Raw genomic sequence first — 17,969 nt, forward strand, 5'->3', positions numbered from 1 at the left:
CACAGAGTTTCACATTTTTGCTATGAACAGCGGTGACAATTACGTATTCATACTGCATGGTTTTATGGCTGGCAACAGTGCTGGTGGCCAGGAAATTGTGGAAAGCAAGGCGGATAGCCAGCATGTTTACCTTACAGCAATCTAGGTTAGTGGGATTTCGAGGAATGCCACAATAATTGCCTTGTTTTATGATATAGTAATGTACATGTTCTAAACAGTACAGGACAGTGTATACAGTGTAGAATATTGTAAAAACCCATTCCAGCCAGCCATTCTGTACGAAATTTGGGTAAATGATCTGTAAGGTTACATGGACTGGCATTTTAAATAAACAGTCAGGGGAAGTGTTTGCATTGCATAGGGACACACAGATGAATTGTAGAAGTGAACACAGGGAAGGAGGACAGGTGAAATATTGTAATGTACACAGATGAATTGTAGGAGTGAACACAGGGAAGGAGGACAGGTGAAATATTGTAATGTACACAGATGAATTGTAGGAGTGAACACAGGGAAGGAGGACAGGTGAAACATTATAATGTTCAGCAGATGAGGGGATCTAAAAGAAGACAGTCGTAGTAGGAACACTAATCACATATCAACATGGTACAGTATGGACTTCACAGTAAGAATGTATATTATGTGATTGTCAGACAAGGTGACATAACAACATTCTTTGCAAACTAAGCCTCCTGACATGAACAATGGAGAGGACATATCTCAGGGATGTAATATATAATCTGGCTGGGTATATAGTGTGAAGCTGTGCAAATGGATATGACTGAATATGAGTGTAACATCAGCAGAGGTCTCCAAAAAGTAGGACACAGTTACAGGCCCATGGACAACACTAAAAGAAGCACACACAATCATGGACAGTATTAGAATAATACCACTAGTAATCCTATGTCTCTGACACAACATATGTGATTCTGAGTGTTGTAGATGGTTCTGCAAGAATGCAGTTGTACAACTAGTATGACATGTCAGCAATCTATGAGGTTAATCAAGCACACCATCCTGCCACTGCAACATCTGCAGGATATGGTAGGTGGGGCACTGCTATACTTGTATATGGCATTATGATAAATTCAGGCTAGTTGACTTGTGTGCATGCCATATATATTGCATGATCCACATTGTCATGAATGTAACCCATGCCATCAATGTTGCCAAACAGCTATGTATGTACTGACTGTATCATCAGAATGGGTATCACACATGCATCTTGTGTAAAACCTTGATGGGTGTTCTCTCATCATCAGATAGTAAAGTTTATGCAACAAAAAATACCTAGGTATGGCCAATATGATATGTGACAGTTCATTGTGGCAAAAGTATTTCACTTCAGTTACACATCACTGGAAGATGTCTAGGGAGGTATATGAAGTGTGCATTGTACTCAGTTATTTGTGTGATGAGGACTGTGAACTATAGAGGTATTATGGCCTTTGATATGGATGTCCTGCACATACTCAGTTGTGTTACATACAAGGGAGTAGTCACAATTATGGCCACATACTGGCGGACATTCCACATACCATCTACCCCAGGACACAGGTCGCATACCAATTTGTCTGATTATAGGGTGTGATGTCTCCATTATCAGTAGTTTGTGTGTTTGTTTTATTTTATTATTTTATTTATTTTACATTTGTTGAAAATAGTTAAACACTACAATTAGATAGAAGTGTACATTTTGATAAGTTACAAGAATAAACATTATTTACATACTTAAAAAGACAAGCATGGGATTAAATAGGTCAGAAAACGAGCAAATGGTTTGATTGTAGATAGTATGAGAGAGAGAAGAAGCAGTACAATGTTATGGCTATGGGTAATTAATCTGGAGTTGGACAAGGGCATAACCAGATTGTTAGATTTGATGGTTAGCTTGAATATACTATTTTGATGATCAAGGAACTAAGGAGGTTGTGGCAGTGGTGTGTACGAAAAGGTGTACCTGTTATGAATCTGGCTATGTGGTGGTAGGTGGTAGAAAGGTTGTAGATCTCACGTTTATTCAGGAAGGAAAGTACTGGGGAGGCATATAGTAATGTGGAAAGAAGATAAGAAAGTTCCTGATTCTGTACATTGAACCTAGTTTCTTGTTAACAGATTTGATGGTTAGGAAATGTGGAGATCTGTGTAAGACAGGTTCTATGATGGTTCCATTATGTAACAACCCCCCCCCCCCACATTTTTGTTTCATCTCTTGTTCTGTCATAGCTGTGGCAGCAATCTTTAGTGTGTGTTGACACTGTCTGTATTATACTAATATCCCAGTTGGAGTCAATGATTGCCCACAATCTGTAGTTCTCCAGGCAGCTGTTTGGACAAAGTATGTGTATGTCATTCTTGATGTCTGCGACTTAAATAATGGACAGGAAAGGGCCCAGCAGACAGCACTGATGTACAGACCTGATTACTGCACCAGAGATATACGTCTCTTCAGATATTTCAACATATTTAGATGCCATGTATGTGAACCAGTGGTCTACCCACTTAATGATAATGGTGTTTATGGCCACATCCGCTAGTGTTGCATCACATATTTACAATAATACTTCTGTGGTGCTGCATACATACCACTTGCTTCCCTCGGTCTTTCCGGACATTCAGCATGAGCCTGCAGATTCAACTCAATGTTCCCATTAGCTGTGAAAAGAAAAGAAAAGTAAAAAAATAAAAAATAAAAGAACAGAAGAGCATTATGCATAGCAGTCTTGCCTATATTTAGCTTTCTATGTATTATAAATTCTCTTTATTAGCATGCTTACACAACTGTGGGATGTTGCTGGTTTGAAACTCATGCAACCACTGGTTGAGCGTATCCCTCTTGCACTTTTTTCGGTTATTGAAATGGTGCCTACACTGTTGTCCAGTGTGTGGGATGCCAGTCACACCAGATACAGTCTTGACCAGACTATTCCAAGCTTCAGACTTGAACTGGGAGACAGAATAGTCTCCCTACATAAGCCTTTGGCAGTGGCACTTTACCAACAGTCCAATCAATATCCTGGACTCCTGAGTACCACACTTCTGCAACCTAAATTGGGCACCTTCCCCTCTAATAGGTTCATAGGTTCATAGGTAGATACTAGGCTATCTGCCCAAGGGCATTTATAAGCCTAGCCAAAGTGTATAGGCTTTCGCCACCCCATTGATTAATTAACTGAGCCTCTGTCAAGCAGAGCCAATGAAGTGATCCCAGGGGTGTATTTTCTGTTACCATCCACTCGTCAAGGCTTCTCTTGAAGAGTGTTAGTGAGGGGCTCTGCCTAATATAGTTAGGAATTTTGTTCCAAGGCATGGGAAGTCTCTATGACAGAAATCTATACCTCCAGCATGTTCTATTTATTGTTGTGGCAAGGTTTAGCTCACTAGAATGCATGTTGCGCAGTGACTTGGATTTCTTTAGGTGTAGCATGTCCATCAATTCTGAGCTGGACATGGCTTTGTAAGTCAGGCAGAGATCACCTCTGAGTAAGCGCTATGCCACTGAGTACAGCCAGAGTTTTTTCAGTCGGGCTGCATAGGACATATGTTTGAGTCCAGTAATCCTCTTGGTGAGGTGCTTTTGTGGTCTTTCCAGCTGTTGGAAGTGTCTTGTGAGGTACATCACAAATAGGGCATTGTACTCTATGATGGGTCTGATGAGTGACGAGTAGTGGGGCACTATAACCTCTTTATTTCTAGATGCGAACACCTTAGTATTTAGATGGGCCACATAGAAGGATTTCCTAACTACTTTGGCAATATGATTGTCAAAGGAGAGATTACTATCTACCTGGTTCCCCAGATCTCTTATTACCTCTTCTGTATTAAGGGGGCTGCCACCTATGTGGTAATTTGTGGGTGTTTTGTTTTTCCCAAATGGGATGACTATGCATTTTTTGGCATTTAGCTTGAGGCCATGAATTTGGCACCAGGTGTTTGTCTCAGTAAGGCCTCTTTGAAGGATGTCCGTGTCAGCCGGAGAGTCAATTATGGCTCCCAGTTTGCAGTCATCAGTGAACTTGGTTAGCCATAGTCCTCTTGTGTTTGCCTGTACTTCTGAGAAATATATGCCCAACAAAAGGGGTCCCAGAACTGAGCCTTGTGGAACACCATTTGTGACTGGTTTAGATTCGGACCTGGAGCCCACTATTCTTACCATGTGAGTTCTGTCTGTAAGCCAGTTGGCAACCCATCTTGTGACGTAGGGGTTTATGTTCAGGCTGGTGAGTTTTTCTATAACACCCGAGTGAGAAATGGTGTTGAATGCCTTGGCGAGATCAAGGTAGGTTGTGTGAACCACCTTTCCCTCATCTATGGCCTTGGTGACTGTCTCAAAGAAGTCAACCGGGTTTAGTAGGCATGATCTGCCCTTAACAAAGCTGAACTGGGTCAGGTCAAGTGTTTGGAGGTTCCCAATGTCTTTGTTAATGAGTTCCATGATGATGCACTCCATAGCCTTGCAGACCAGGCTAGTCAGGCTTATGGGGAGAGAGTTACCAGGGTCAGTTGTGGCCCCTCCTTTGTGGAGCGGAATAATCGTTGCTGTGCACCATTCTATGAGCACATAGCCTGTGGAGAGGCTGAGGTTGAACAGCTTGTTTAGGTGGGGGGTTAGTTCCTTCTGTAGTTCATGCAAAACGCAGCCTGGGACACCATCTGGCCCCATTGATGCTGTGTTTTTGGCTTTTGAAAGGGCTGTTTTCACCTGTGCTTCTGTGATTTCTGGGACACTACACTTTTCCGGTATTGTGGGCCCATTTGAATGTGAGAGGGAGGTGAAATTTGCACTGAATCTACCTGTCAGGATGTTGGCAATATCAGTAGGGTCAGTATATTTTGTGCTATTTTGCACTAGCTCAGAGCATATCTGCGAGTTGCCACTTAGATTCTTGACTTAGTTAAAGAAGGCCTTGTGGTTATATTTTGAATCCTTGGCTAGTTTTCTTTCGAAGTTAGCCTTGGAGGATTTTATGAGGGACCTTAGTTTCTTACTGATACTGATCAGGGATGTCTTTCCTTCTTGGGATTTGCTTTTTCTCTGAACTAGTTTCCTCCTTCTGTTGTATAAACTGTTTATGGCAGGGGTCCACCAGACTGGTTTCCTTCTCTTAGGGAAGTGAATCTTGGTTTTGCTAGGGATGGCATGATCCATGCATCCTTGTAGGTGCTCATAGAGTGCAATTGTAAAGGATTCTGCATCTTGGGCAGTGTTATCCTTTAGTGTGGGGGCTGTGAAACTTACCACCTCTGCCTTAAGTAAGGTGAAGTTTGCTTTAGAAAAGTTTTTCACTGTAGTTTCCTTGGTTGAGGGTGGTGGTGGAGTGTGGACATCCAGGGTGATTAGTTTATGGTCTTATCTAACCAATGACGGGTTGACCTCCAGTGCAGAACACCTGTCCCCCATGTTGGTGATGACCAGGTCCAATATGTTGTGGCCTCTGGTAGGAGAGTTTACCAGCTGATCCAGGGCATTTGAGTTGATAAATTCCAAGGAGCACTGAGCCTGGGAGTTTGTACTCAAGTAGTTTTCCCAGGTAATGGTAGGGTAATTGAAATCAGCCAATATCAGGGTGTTCGGTAGGGCCTTCATGTTTTCCAGTGTCTCCAGAAAGGCGGAGTGGTGGTCCTGGGTCATGGAGGGTGATCTGTAGCAGGCCACCATTTGCATTGCAGATTTGCCGATGTTAGTTGCACATGGATGATCTCAGAGGTATCATGCTGCGCCACTAAACTGGAGGTGTGGGTATCCTTGATGAATATGGATACAACCCCTCCTTTTGTGTTTCAGTCCATGTTCTGTGGCTGAAGTGTGTGGTATGAGTTGTAGCCCAGTAGTGCTGGAGTACTCTCTGGAGCCTTGAACCAGGTTTCAGTTACTGTACAGATGTCGACGTTCTCCATACTTAGGAGTGCTTCAAGTGCATGCATTTTGAGATTTAAACTCCTGGCACTGAGTAATAGCATCCTGGCATTGAGCATAACCCTCATTTTTTTTCTTGTGCTGTTTACAGTGGTGGGTTTGAATTTTGAGCCATGCCTAAAAAAGGCACTATAGGGGCAGCAAGAGCCTTGGGCAGTATTTGAAAGCCAAGGGGTGACAGGTGCAAGCCATCTCTTGCGAAGCAATGCGGCTTGTCGAGCATGTCATCCCAGGCGGACAGACACTGGATCCCCTTTGAATGACACCAGAAGCTTAGCCAATTGTTGAACTTGATCATTTTTTCTTTATAATGAGGTATCATTCTTGGTGAGGGAAGGATGCTACTCAGGGTCAGGGTCATACCAGCCTGGGTTACATGATCAGAGAGCTCTTCCATGTCTCTTTTCATGTAGTCCAGGGAGGTATGTCTCAGATCATTCACAACAACATGAACAATGACACAGTCATATTTGTAGTTGTTCTGGAGTGATCTGAGTGCTTGGGTTATGTAGCAGATTCTGTCTCCTGATAGGCAGCTAACAGTAACCTTCTCCTTGTCCAGCCTAGTGAGTGGGACATCAGTGTGCTTGACTATTGAGTCACCAACTATCAGTGTGTTAGGTATGTTATTTCACCTTAAGGGCTGTGATTGTGAGGCACATTGATTTTGTATTTTATGTGTTGTCTGGTTTGTGACAGGAGGTGCAGGTTTTGTGGGTGTCTGCTTTGGAGCTCTCTCATGCTTTTGCAGGTTTTTATTTAGAGCCTCTGAGTATGATTTCATGTATTTATGTGCATTTTTTGCCAGTGCTGGTTTAGTAGGTCTATGTGAGGTTGGAGGTGTGGTGCAAGTGTTAACCTTCTCCTCATGACTGTCTGTTCCAGTCTTGGGTGGAGAGACCTTAGCTTCCACTTTGGCGGTATAATTGCATCTCTCACATATGTTAGTGTTTTGTGGCAGGAGGAGAGGGCTGTCTGTGTACATGAGGCAGTTGTAACATTGCCTTAGGATATCCATATTCACCAGCTGGACTGGAGAGTACACCTGAAGTTGTCCTTTGGTCATGCCTGAATAGTAGGGTGAGCTGTTTAGTCACTTGGTTGGTGAGGGGTGGATAAAGAGCCTTGCCCTGCTGGGCAGTCAAGTGTTGGGGTATTTTAGTGCTTGCTATTAGGTCTGAGCAAGTGCTGGACTGTAGGATGCTTTTTGAGTGCTTAGGTTGAAAGTTAGACTAGTTCCAAGTGAAAAACTGAAGAGGAGACTTAGTGGAGCTGGGAATAATTTAACCCTAGCTGGCGCACAAAACCATGCAAACGTGGTTTTTAAACTATTAACTTCTGGGCTGGAACCACTCCTCCAGGGACAGATGGCTGCTCAAAGTTCCCCTCTCTCACAGGTGAACAGAGAAACTTCCCTCTATCCAAGTAAGGTATGGGCAACTCAGAAACTTGTAACATAGCCCTGAATTCAGCACTAGCCTGAAAACTATACTATACAAGCTTAGAAAGGCGGAAAACAAGAATTTTTTTTTTTGAAAAGATAAGGCAAAAACAGTAAAAAGTACACTTAAAACAGCTTTAAATGACTACAAGCAATCAGAAAAGGCTATCACACTTTAGTGTGTAGCCTACCACAGTTAAACAATTTATTTAAACAAAAAAACAACTTTCTAAAAGTACAGCCAGTCAAATAAGTACAATATGTGAAAGAAAAAAGCTTTTAAATCACAATAATGCCAGACTTGTCTAATCCCAAATGTAGAGCTATGGCAAATGATGGTTTACCACCCATTTCTGTTATCACATTTACTGATAGTGTGCAAATCTGAGAAAAGATGCCAACCATATTTGCATGGTATTAAGGGGAGAGCAACTGTGCTAAGCAGAGAGGAAAGCAATTTTTGAAACTTGAAGATTAATCCGACACTTGACATTAGTTTGAGGGTGTCTGCTGCTGTAACTGTTAGGTGGTTTAACTTTGCAGACATGCATTGAGGGCATACATTTCATACCTGATACATTTTTGGTTTGGCTTTATACACTGATAAAACTGATTTTTACAGTGTGCCTATGCATAAGGGTCATCCACAGTGGTGATTTTCCATCTTTGCTACCGAAAAAGTGCTTTTCCAACATAGTCATGAATCATTCTTAAATACAGATGACAGTTTGAGGTTTTAACCATATATGTGTGTGACTTGACAAGGTCCTTGTACACATATTATTTTGTGTATGTGCTTATTTAAGTGTGAAGGCCATGCAAGTAAAGACAGCAAAATTATACTTACAGAAATATAATACACAGTATACCCTCAGTCATATATCTGAAACTTCAGAACACAGTAAGGGTGTCTTATCCCTTATGCATATGATTCATATCAGTTCCGTTATTTATAATTATGTATACAGTGCTATAAGTGAGATTGAAAATATTGTGAAATGGAACAACAGTAAAAATTTTTAGAATTTCCTGTATTAGAACTCATGACCATATGTGTGGAAGCCCTACACTTATACCTGTTGCCACAGGATTATTGAAATGACACTTGCATATTTTCCTATTCATTACTATAAACTGGACTGTCACAACAGTAATAATATGTTGCACTTCCTGTATTAGAACCCAGAACGATCAGTATTATAGCCCTTCACTTACACCTGCTGCCTTAGGAATAGTTAAATGATAGTTGCCTAATTCCCTATTCATTCTTAACTTTTGTGTGTTAATCACCAACAGTGTCACTTACTGTGTTTGCACAGTGCACAGCAGAATCAATAGAATGTATCCATTTTAAACTGTTGACTGTCTGCATCCTGTCTATGGTGTTCTATTGCTGCAAGTGTTGGAGAAGCTTGCTAACTGATGTGTAACATCTCTTAATGGCATTGCATGATGGAAAGCAAGAATTGCACCAGTGTATCCTTTTTTACCTTTTCACTGTTTGCACCCTGTCTGCAGGTGTTCTGTCTGCTTCCTGTGTGGGCCACTAGTCCAGGATTACGCACTGCTAAATATATCACAAAATAAATAAGCACAGCCAAACATGACATTCATTGTGTTTCTCCATTCCCATTGTTTACATTAAGCCATATACCATGCAACCACTGACATTTAAAAAGGGGAAAATTAGTTGAAATGTAGAAAAGAAATCTATGAAATAAACACTACAAATTTATGTTGGTACACATGAAATATTTTTACACAGGTCTGGATTTGAACTCTCACTCCAATGAATTTTCAAAATACAGTAAGGGTGTCTTATCCCTCTTTATCACATAAGTAGCTTTCTACCAGGGAAATAAAATCATTGTGCATACAACCAACTACAACATCATCCACAGTACTAAGAAAACATATGTCAGTTGTTTGTATATGCATTAATTTCAGATGTAGTACACTGAGTAATCACCCAACCATTTATGATGAGTGCTTGCATAATTGCAGCTCTGTCTTATCTCTCTCTGATTTTTGCTCAGTCTTATCTGACTAGTAATTTGAGAAATGCCATCTGTAAGACATTTGGTATCATTGTCCTTAAAATGTGTGAGGGTATTAAATGGCAGTAATATACAGTTGTCAACAAATGAAGGGGAGTTTTGATGTTACTGAACAAAAACTGTGAAATGTGTGCCACTTACTTACATTTAAAACCTTGATACAATTATTTCAACAGTTTGTACATCTAATCTGGCTGACACACCCACTGGAGGTAGGTAAGTCTGAATAGATGCTGTTTTTGCTTCTCATTACCAGTAATCATTCACAGTTGCAATCCTTTAGCAACAAACTGTTATAGATTGCCTTCACTATATTTACATGTGCTACACAGAGCCAAGTATTTGGGATTCAGCAGTTCTAATGAGTGCAGACATCATTTGCATATTCACCATGCTCACAGCCCTGAATCTACCACATAAAAAAGGAATAGCTAGGGAACCTGAAGGTGAAGACTTGTTTATGTGGATAACACAGACGAATATATTACTTTGGGTTATATCTACAAAGAAGGCTATTGACCTTGATAAAGTATGCTTGCATTTTTCAGCTATATACTGCATATGCTGAAATGTCAGTAAGAACAATCTATTAATGTATATATGCATTAGCAAATGCTGCTTTTATCTGTATAGATTTCTTAGAAGTGTAGTGATGGCATGGACATGTTTATCAGGCAATTTCACTTTCTCAGATGTGTAGCCTTATTAACTGCCATCACAAGTGCTAATGTCACAACTGTTTTTTTTTTCCTATACACTCTTCTATTGTTATTTCCATGAAATGTAAATGTCCTATATTGTCAGTGACACAAGGGTGTTAGCCTTCTAGGATGGACCATACACACCAGTAGGGGAGTGCTGGCCACAGGTAGACATGACTGGCAATAGTGTAAAATGGAATGTTCTGCGTTAAATATATACACGTTTCGGGGACAGTTTATTTGACAGCACATTTAGCATTTCACTGATGGTTTGTTAGCAAGCTGTGTCATTATTTGCTTATTTGGGGGTGGGGGACCAAAGTTGCATTTTTGTTTTGGCACAAACAAGAGTTTTGCTATTGTAACTCTCCTTGTTTTGGATCCAACCTTGCTTGGTGGGTGATTTTAATATGTTACAACCACACAGTTCCTTTTTTATATTTAAATATCATGACTGTTTTAAATTTCTTCAGAGGGTAATATTGAAATGCTACCTTTTATGTGTTATATTGAAACAGGACTTTTATTTATGTAATACTTATGTGTATCATCCTTCTTTTATGCAATCTAGGACTATGGCACTCAGGCATCCCAATCCCTGAAAACTCCCCTTTAGTGACCCTGAAGAAGAAGTCATTGTGGAAGTATTAAGGCTTCATGGTGCCTTTCTTTCTGAGAGGGGACATGGAGATATGTCAGGCAGAATGCAAATCTGACAGCAGATAGTCACTGATGTGAATGCAGTAGCTGGCCACAGCATGGCATATGATCAGCTGCTCTATAGAGCCACTCACATGATCTCATCTGCATGGAGGATAGCAGCTGTAGTAGCCCATAAACACATGGGTACCAGGGGTCTGGCACACAGCCATCCATCCATTGTCAGAGATCTAGACAGCTCACTGGAAAGTGCACAACTCCATGTGATTGATATTGATGCTGTTCTTTCAGGGAGGACAAGTATGCCCCAGGAGGAGCTTACAGGTAGTTTACCTATTTCAATTGTTAAATATTTCTTGTTTAGTAAAATATTGACAGCAATGCTTCAGTTTTCTTTAACAATGAATTAATTGGGGAGGGATAGTTGTAGGTTGATACAGTCAATAACACATTCTGGTTGATTACACATGGGTTTAGGGTGGAGTTGTCATCCAAGTTCTTGTTAAAAGTATCGTTAATGGGCATATAAAGGGCAACAAGTTTTAACTCGCTGCATTACTTTTTAATTTTGATGATGGTGTCCTTACTGTTGCTTAACTTCTTCCAGGGCCATCATCCACAGGAAGAGTAACATATCTGCACATGGTAAGTCAAATATTTGCATATCAGTACTGATGAGCAGTTCAAAGAAATATTTATTTTATCCATATGTGTGATGTGGGTGTCAGGACTGTGTGTATTGCTGTACTGTCTGTAGCAGTGGCACCACTATTAGTTTGTTAGCATATATTTGACTATAGCAGTTTAGGTATTAATGTCTTTCCTGTGTATGTTGCTAATTATCACAGGTGATCCTAATAGTGATAGTGAAAGTGTAGGACTCTTACCACCTGATGTCAGAGTATCCTCAGACTCTGATGATGATGGTGGCCAAAGAGAGACATAGTTGGGGGTGCAGAAGTTGAATCTGACACTGAAGTTAACATTCAGCTATCCCCTGTAATTCCACCAAAACACAAGAAATAGTGACAGTCCAAAATGTTAAACGCCAATACTGAATAAAAAGAGTTCACTGTAAACTGGCAAATCAAGGACTAAGTGGACAATAATGACTCCCAAAAAGCTACAATATGTAAAATCCAATGCATTTTAATAGTGATTTTAGCACTTTCCTCCACATTAAAACACTGGACTTTATCAGAATCAAAGAACGTTTAAGTAGTGAAACCTTTTTATATATATATTTATCCATACCCATATACCCATAAAGCACATCAATTATCCAATTAACCCAATAAAAGCTGTATATTTTAAAGTGACAAACCATACAAAAAAATAAAAAAGTGAAAAATGTATATTAAATACTTTCCATGTTGTATATTAATTCAAAAACAACATACCATATAACAAAATTCAAAAAGCATTCCATATTAAAAAGATGTTAAAAACCTTTTGTAAAAGTAATTTAGGTTAATTTGTTTTTCAGTTTCTAAGTTCTAAGATGGTTTGAAGAGAAACATGATCATTGATTCCGGGGGGGGGGGGGGGGGCAGTGGCAGAGTCACTGCCACTATATTCGAAGTGCCAAAAGTACACAAGAATGTTTCCAACCCCCCCACCTCAGGCTCATTGTATCTGGTAGTAAATCCAAAACTTTTCCTTATGGAATAGTCATTGATAATTGGTTGAAACATACTTATAATAATGTACCCCACCTAGTAAAGGATTCTTGGTGCTTTCTCAGGCGTCTTAAAGAAGAATTATGGCAAAGAGATTTGATTTTTTTGACTATTGATGTCATTGACTTATTTAGTTCTATTCCCAAGGTGGAAGGATTAGAAGTATTTCATAATAGCATTGTCAAATATTCTAACTTAGAATGGGAGAAGATAATTCTTATAACCGAATGTATGACCATAGTTTTGGATAATAACTTTATCTATTTTGAGGGAGAGCATTTTAAACAGATTAAAGGGGTAGCTATGGGGGTCTCTTATGCCCCCATATTTGCTAACCTCATTCTAGCTGAGTGGGAGGATACTTACATGTTTAACAGTGAATTTGTCAAACACTTTAGATTGTACATTAGGTTTTTAGATGACATTATTGTTTTATGGAAAGGAAGTACAAATGAGATAGAAGGTTTTGTAAAATATATGAACAGTAGCAGTTCTTTTTTGAGGTTTACTCTCAGTTTTGACCCACATGGGATAGCTTATTTAGATACACATATTTCACACTCAGTTAAGGGATTTAAATCTAAAATAGATCAGAAACCAACTTTTAGTAATTCTTATTTGGAATATTCTAGCTGCCACCCATATAGTCAAAAGAAAAGTATACTCAAGGGTCAATGTATCAGGGCAGCCAGAATGACATCAACCTAAGAGGATGTATTTACTGAGTTAATGAGAGAGGCAGCAATGTTTCTGGAAAGATGGTATCCACAGACGTTGGTTAACAAAGTATTGAATATGTGCAGTTCCAATGGGGATATACTTATAAACCTTTACTTGGTTTAGGTTTGGAACAAGCATCAGATAGTAATAAGGACAATACATTTAGTAGAACTATGGTATTAGAGTATAGTCCCTACATAGAAGAAATAAAAAAAAATGTTTTCACAAAAAAAATGAAATATACTTCGGAGTAATTCCAAGATTTATAAATATTTAGTTAAATTACATAGATTTGTTTACAAAACTGGGGTAAACTTAAAGAATAACTCAGAAAATGAAAAAAATAAAAAATTTACAAATCCACAGGGCACACATAAATGTGGGGCTTGCAGTCAGTGCTGTTATATATTTGAGGACAGTGAATTATTGGTTGACAATATTAACAAGACTAATGTTCATTTCAAAAATGGTAACTGTGGCACAAAAAGGGTTATTTACATGGGCAAATGCATGGCCTGTTTGGAATTTTCTGTTGGTAAAACTGACAGGGCATTAAAGAACAGAATATATGAGCATGTATATAAAAACTAAAAAAGAAAATGTAAATAATGCTCTATATAGACATTTGGCCACTACCACAGTACGTCATGAATTTAAATTTGCTATATTGGAAAAATTAATGGTTAACTCAAGACGTGGTGATTTGAAAAGTTATACTATTAAATGCTTCTGCTCCCTCTGGTATCACTGATCATGTTTCCCTTCAACCCATCTTAGAACTTAGAGACTGAAAAACAAGTTAACCTAAATTACTTTTACCTAAGGTTTTTAACATGTTTTTAATATGGAATGTTTTTGAATTTTGTTATATAGTATGTTGTTTTTGAATTAATGTACAACATGAAAAGTAGTTAATATATATTTTTCATGTTTTTATTTTTTTTGTATGGCTCGTCACTTTAAAATATACTCATTTTATTGGATTAATTGGATAACTGATGCACTTTATGGGTATATGGGTGTGGATAAATATATATAAAAAGGCTTCACTACTCAAATGTTCTTTGACTCTGATGAAGTCCAGTGTTTTAATGTGAACAAAAGCACTTAATCACTACTAAAATGTATTGGATTTTACATACTGGAGCTTTTGGGGAGTCTTTATTGTCCACCTTGGATGTTGATCCCCTGTAATTCCATCAGACACAGCCAGTGGGCCTACGCCAACCCATTCCAGTGAGCCCTCAAATATTGGACAGGTGGAAGGTGAGACACTCATTCAGGGAAGTGTGGTTACTGCATCTTCAGTGTGCCTGTTGACTCTTGCCATAGCCAAAGTGTGGGTGAGGTGCCACACAGGAGGGTTGTTAGGGTTGCTGGGAGGAGGCCTGCTGTCCATCCTCCACCTAATATAGGTGTGTCTTCCAGTGTTGCTTGACATATGTTTAGGGTTGTCATGGAGTTGCAGAAACGTTCCTTTAGGTCCTCCAGAAAAATGCTTAGGGTTGTAGATGTAGCACAGGATGACATGCTTGACTGCCTCCAAAGTGTTGCCAATTCAATGGATCAGATGGATGACACATTGGAATGGGAAGTGTCTATGAAGGAACATATGCTGGGAGGGGAAGCATCCACATGGATGTAGATCAGCAACATTATCTGATGTTAGCCAATGTGGCCATGGCAGTCATGCTCCCATAGTGACACTACTTCCTCTGATCTGTCAGTGGTTGATGTGTCCACACCCAGATGTGGCAGGCCATGAGGTCATGGTCCTGGGCATCCTCATGAAGGGAGCTCATCCAGCAGACATCACATGTGCCACTGAAACACCTGGCACAGTGATTTCTCATTGGCAGGTACAAAAATGATAAACTGCTACTTCTACTATGTCTGACATACCAAGATGTAGAGCTGGTAAAGAGGTTGGCTGTGTTTTTGCAGGCACTCATATACCAATTTCACCTGGAGGACCCATATAGACACACACACACACAACTATTACATGGTTCAGCCGTGAAGCTTAAAGCTCATTTTGTCTCAGTGGCCATTTGTTACCTTATCTGAATGTCTGCCTGCATCTCTTTTTTACTCACACACTCAACGGCCTTTTGTGTCACCCTAGACTACCTGCCTCCCCAAACACGACACTCTGTGCAAGTAATGATAACTGTGCCATATCCTTGTTTTCTTTTTTTAGATTCAGGAATACATAACATTTATGTCTGATGCTCAGGGTGCATAGCTGAGTTAGTGATTAGTATATCTGCATATGTGGTGTTGTTTTGCTAATTGTACTTTTGACATATTTTTGTCTTAGAATGTTAGACAGTTGATAGAATCGAACATTTTTTGCATCAGCATTTTTAATAATCTTCTGATGGCTGTGAACTCTGAAACTGAAATGTATCTCATTGCTTCCTAACTTCTCTCTTTAAATAATTTTCCAGTACAAACGTATGATGCTAAATTGAGGACATTCAGTGACCATCAGTACTTTTGAGAGGTATGAGTGTATGAATCATTGATGTCTGAGGCCTAGTACTTGATAGAGGGCACATGTATTCACATAAGTCTCTGTTGTCACATGTTAAGGTCATTTCTATACAAATCACCCACCTTTTACTTGTTTACATTACCAAGTAACAACATGGAAGGATATGCCATTCATTCATATTATTACACAATGCACTCAAGGTTCAACACTTAACTTGTAAATCCAGCAGTTGCATCAGCTTTACTTCAGGGCTGACTCTGTCTAATGCTAGCAGTACACAGCCATTACCTGGATAGGTAAAGGTTGTGTGCATTGCCTGGCATCAATATTATTATATATGTGCATAAGACAAAGGTTTTAGCCACTTAGGTGGTGAGCGAGTGTGCTATCCGTTGCCTCTTAGCCAATGCGAGGGCATATTGAGCATGCCTACACCTGCCTAAACCCAAAGCAGAAGCTCCTTCCTCCTCTGACTCCTCACCTGTGTGTGGCTGTGGTGATCTTGCCATTGGTGGAGGGATGTACCTTACCAGACACCTGCAGCAACTGGAAAGACCCCAAAAGTACCTCACCAAGAGGATCAAAGGGCTCAAACAGATGCCATATGCTGCCTGGTTAAAGAAACTCCAGCTCTACTCAGTGGCATACCGCCTGTTCAGGGGCGATCTTTGCCTGACGTATAAAGCCATGTCCAACCCGGAATTAATGGACATGCTGCACCTCAGAAAGTCCAAATCCCATTGAGCTACATGCTCAAGAGACTTGAACCTCAGCAATGAAATAAATAGGACATGCTTGAGGGATAGATTCATAACCCAGAGGCTCCCTTCACTCTGGAATAAAATTCCAGTCCAGGTTAGGCAGAGTCCCTCATTGACTCTCTTCAAGAGGAATCTTGATGAGTGGATGGGAGATCATAGGTTTAACCCGGGTATCACTTCTGTGTCACTGTTAGACAGAGGCACAGTATACTAACCTCGAAAAAGGGCATAGCAAAATTAATTTAAAATGGGTGGCGAAAGCCAAACACATTCTGGCAAGGCTTATAAATGCCCTAGGGCAGATAGCCTAGTATGAACCTATGAACCTATGAAGATAGGCTGCAAAGGCTCCATCATCAGGCAGGTTAGTAATTATTCTGCATGTACTGTTATATAAAATAAATGAGAGAGCCTTCAAAAAGTGTTTTAACCCAACAAAGGTGTAATAATCCTTTAATAAATGTATAATTCCTGGAGTGCGTCTGTGTCATTTTCTTTGATATGTTGTTGTACTGTTGCATTCTACAAATAGTAGTGTTGTATTAAGCAGTGTTAACCCAAACTTGGGTAGGCCCATATAACGTGGTTGAAGGGAGTGCCAGTAGCTTTTATACATATTTACAGCCCTCAACTGATGGTTCATGCCCAGCATGTACAGGTTAATCTGGCACATGAGTAGCTTGGTATTGTGTTCCCCAGAAATGTCAGTGTGCTGCCAGAAATGTAGGGAGCTGTTAACATATAACTGATACTTTCACCTGAACAAATCTAGATAATTATTTGAAAGTAGAGCTGTCAGTGTACCATCTTAGCAGTAGTGTGTGTGAACAACTCTCAAAATATGTAGCAGTAACATCTGCATCTTGGACAGTTTGTATGTAAGATACAGGTCATGTATATAATGATCTAGCATAATCCAATTGCACAATATAAGGACATTGGGTAGTGTAATAATACATGTAAGGGACATATAACTGCAGTTAATAGTAATGTAGTGAAAACTAGAAGGATATATAAGTTGTTAACTGAGCTATCTTTTTCCACCCTACTATATGTGCATAAAAAATGCAATTCCACACCTCAAAACATTTGTTGGGACATATGTCCTATTGGTTTATAAATATTTGCATTTATTTCTATGCATGTGCCCTGTTAAAATACCACAATATTTGTGGCCTGTTGCCATCAATTCAACCTGCATGCTGTATTAATGTCCACTATTGTTCTATATATGCATGTGTTAAGTTTGCTTTTCAACTGTTGAAAATCTGGTGTGTTGGGTTAATGGGAATAATTCTGCATGCTGTTATAACTAACTGGGAATGCTGTTGACTGTTACTAACCCATATCTTTATTAAACTCTCCAAAACACAGTTCGTATGGGAATGCCGGTCCCAGCGGACTCACCTGTCCCACCTCAGCTGGCCATGGCCCCTGGCACCAGCAGATCCAGTGCCCAGCCTGGGACCTCCTCTTCCATTGGCCCTGTACCACCTTCGGGTGGAAGTGCTGCAGGAAATGGGGCTCGCCCCC

The sequence above is a fragment of the Protopterus annectens genome, chromosome 2.part2 (assembly GCF_019279795.1).
Source record: "Protopterus annectens isolate FY-2018-M chromosome 2.part2, PAN1.0, whole genome shotgun sequence".
Classification (NCBI taxonomy): domain Eukaryota; kingdom Metazoa; phylum Chordata; order Ceratodontiformes; family Protopteridae; genus Protopterus; species Protopterus annectens.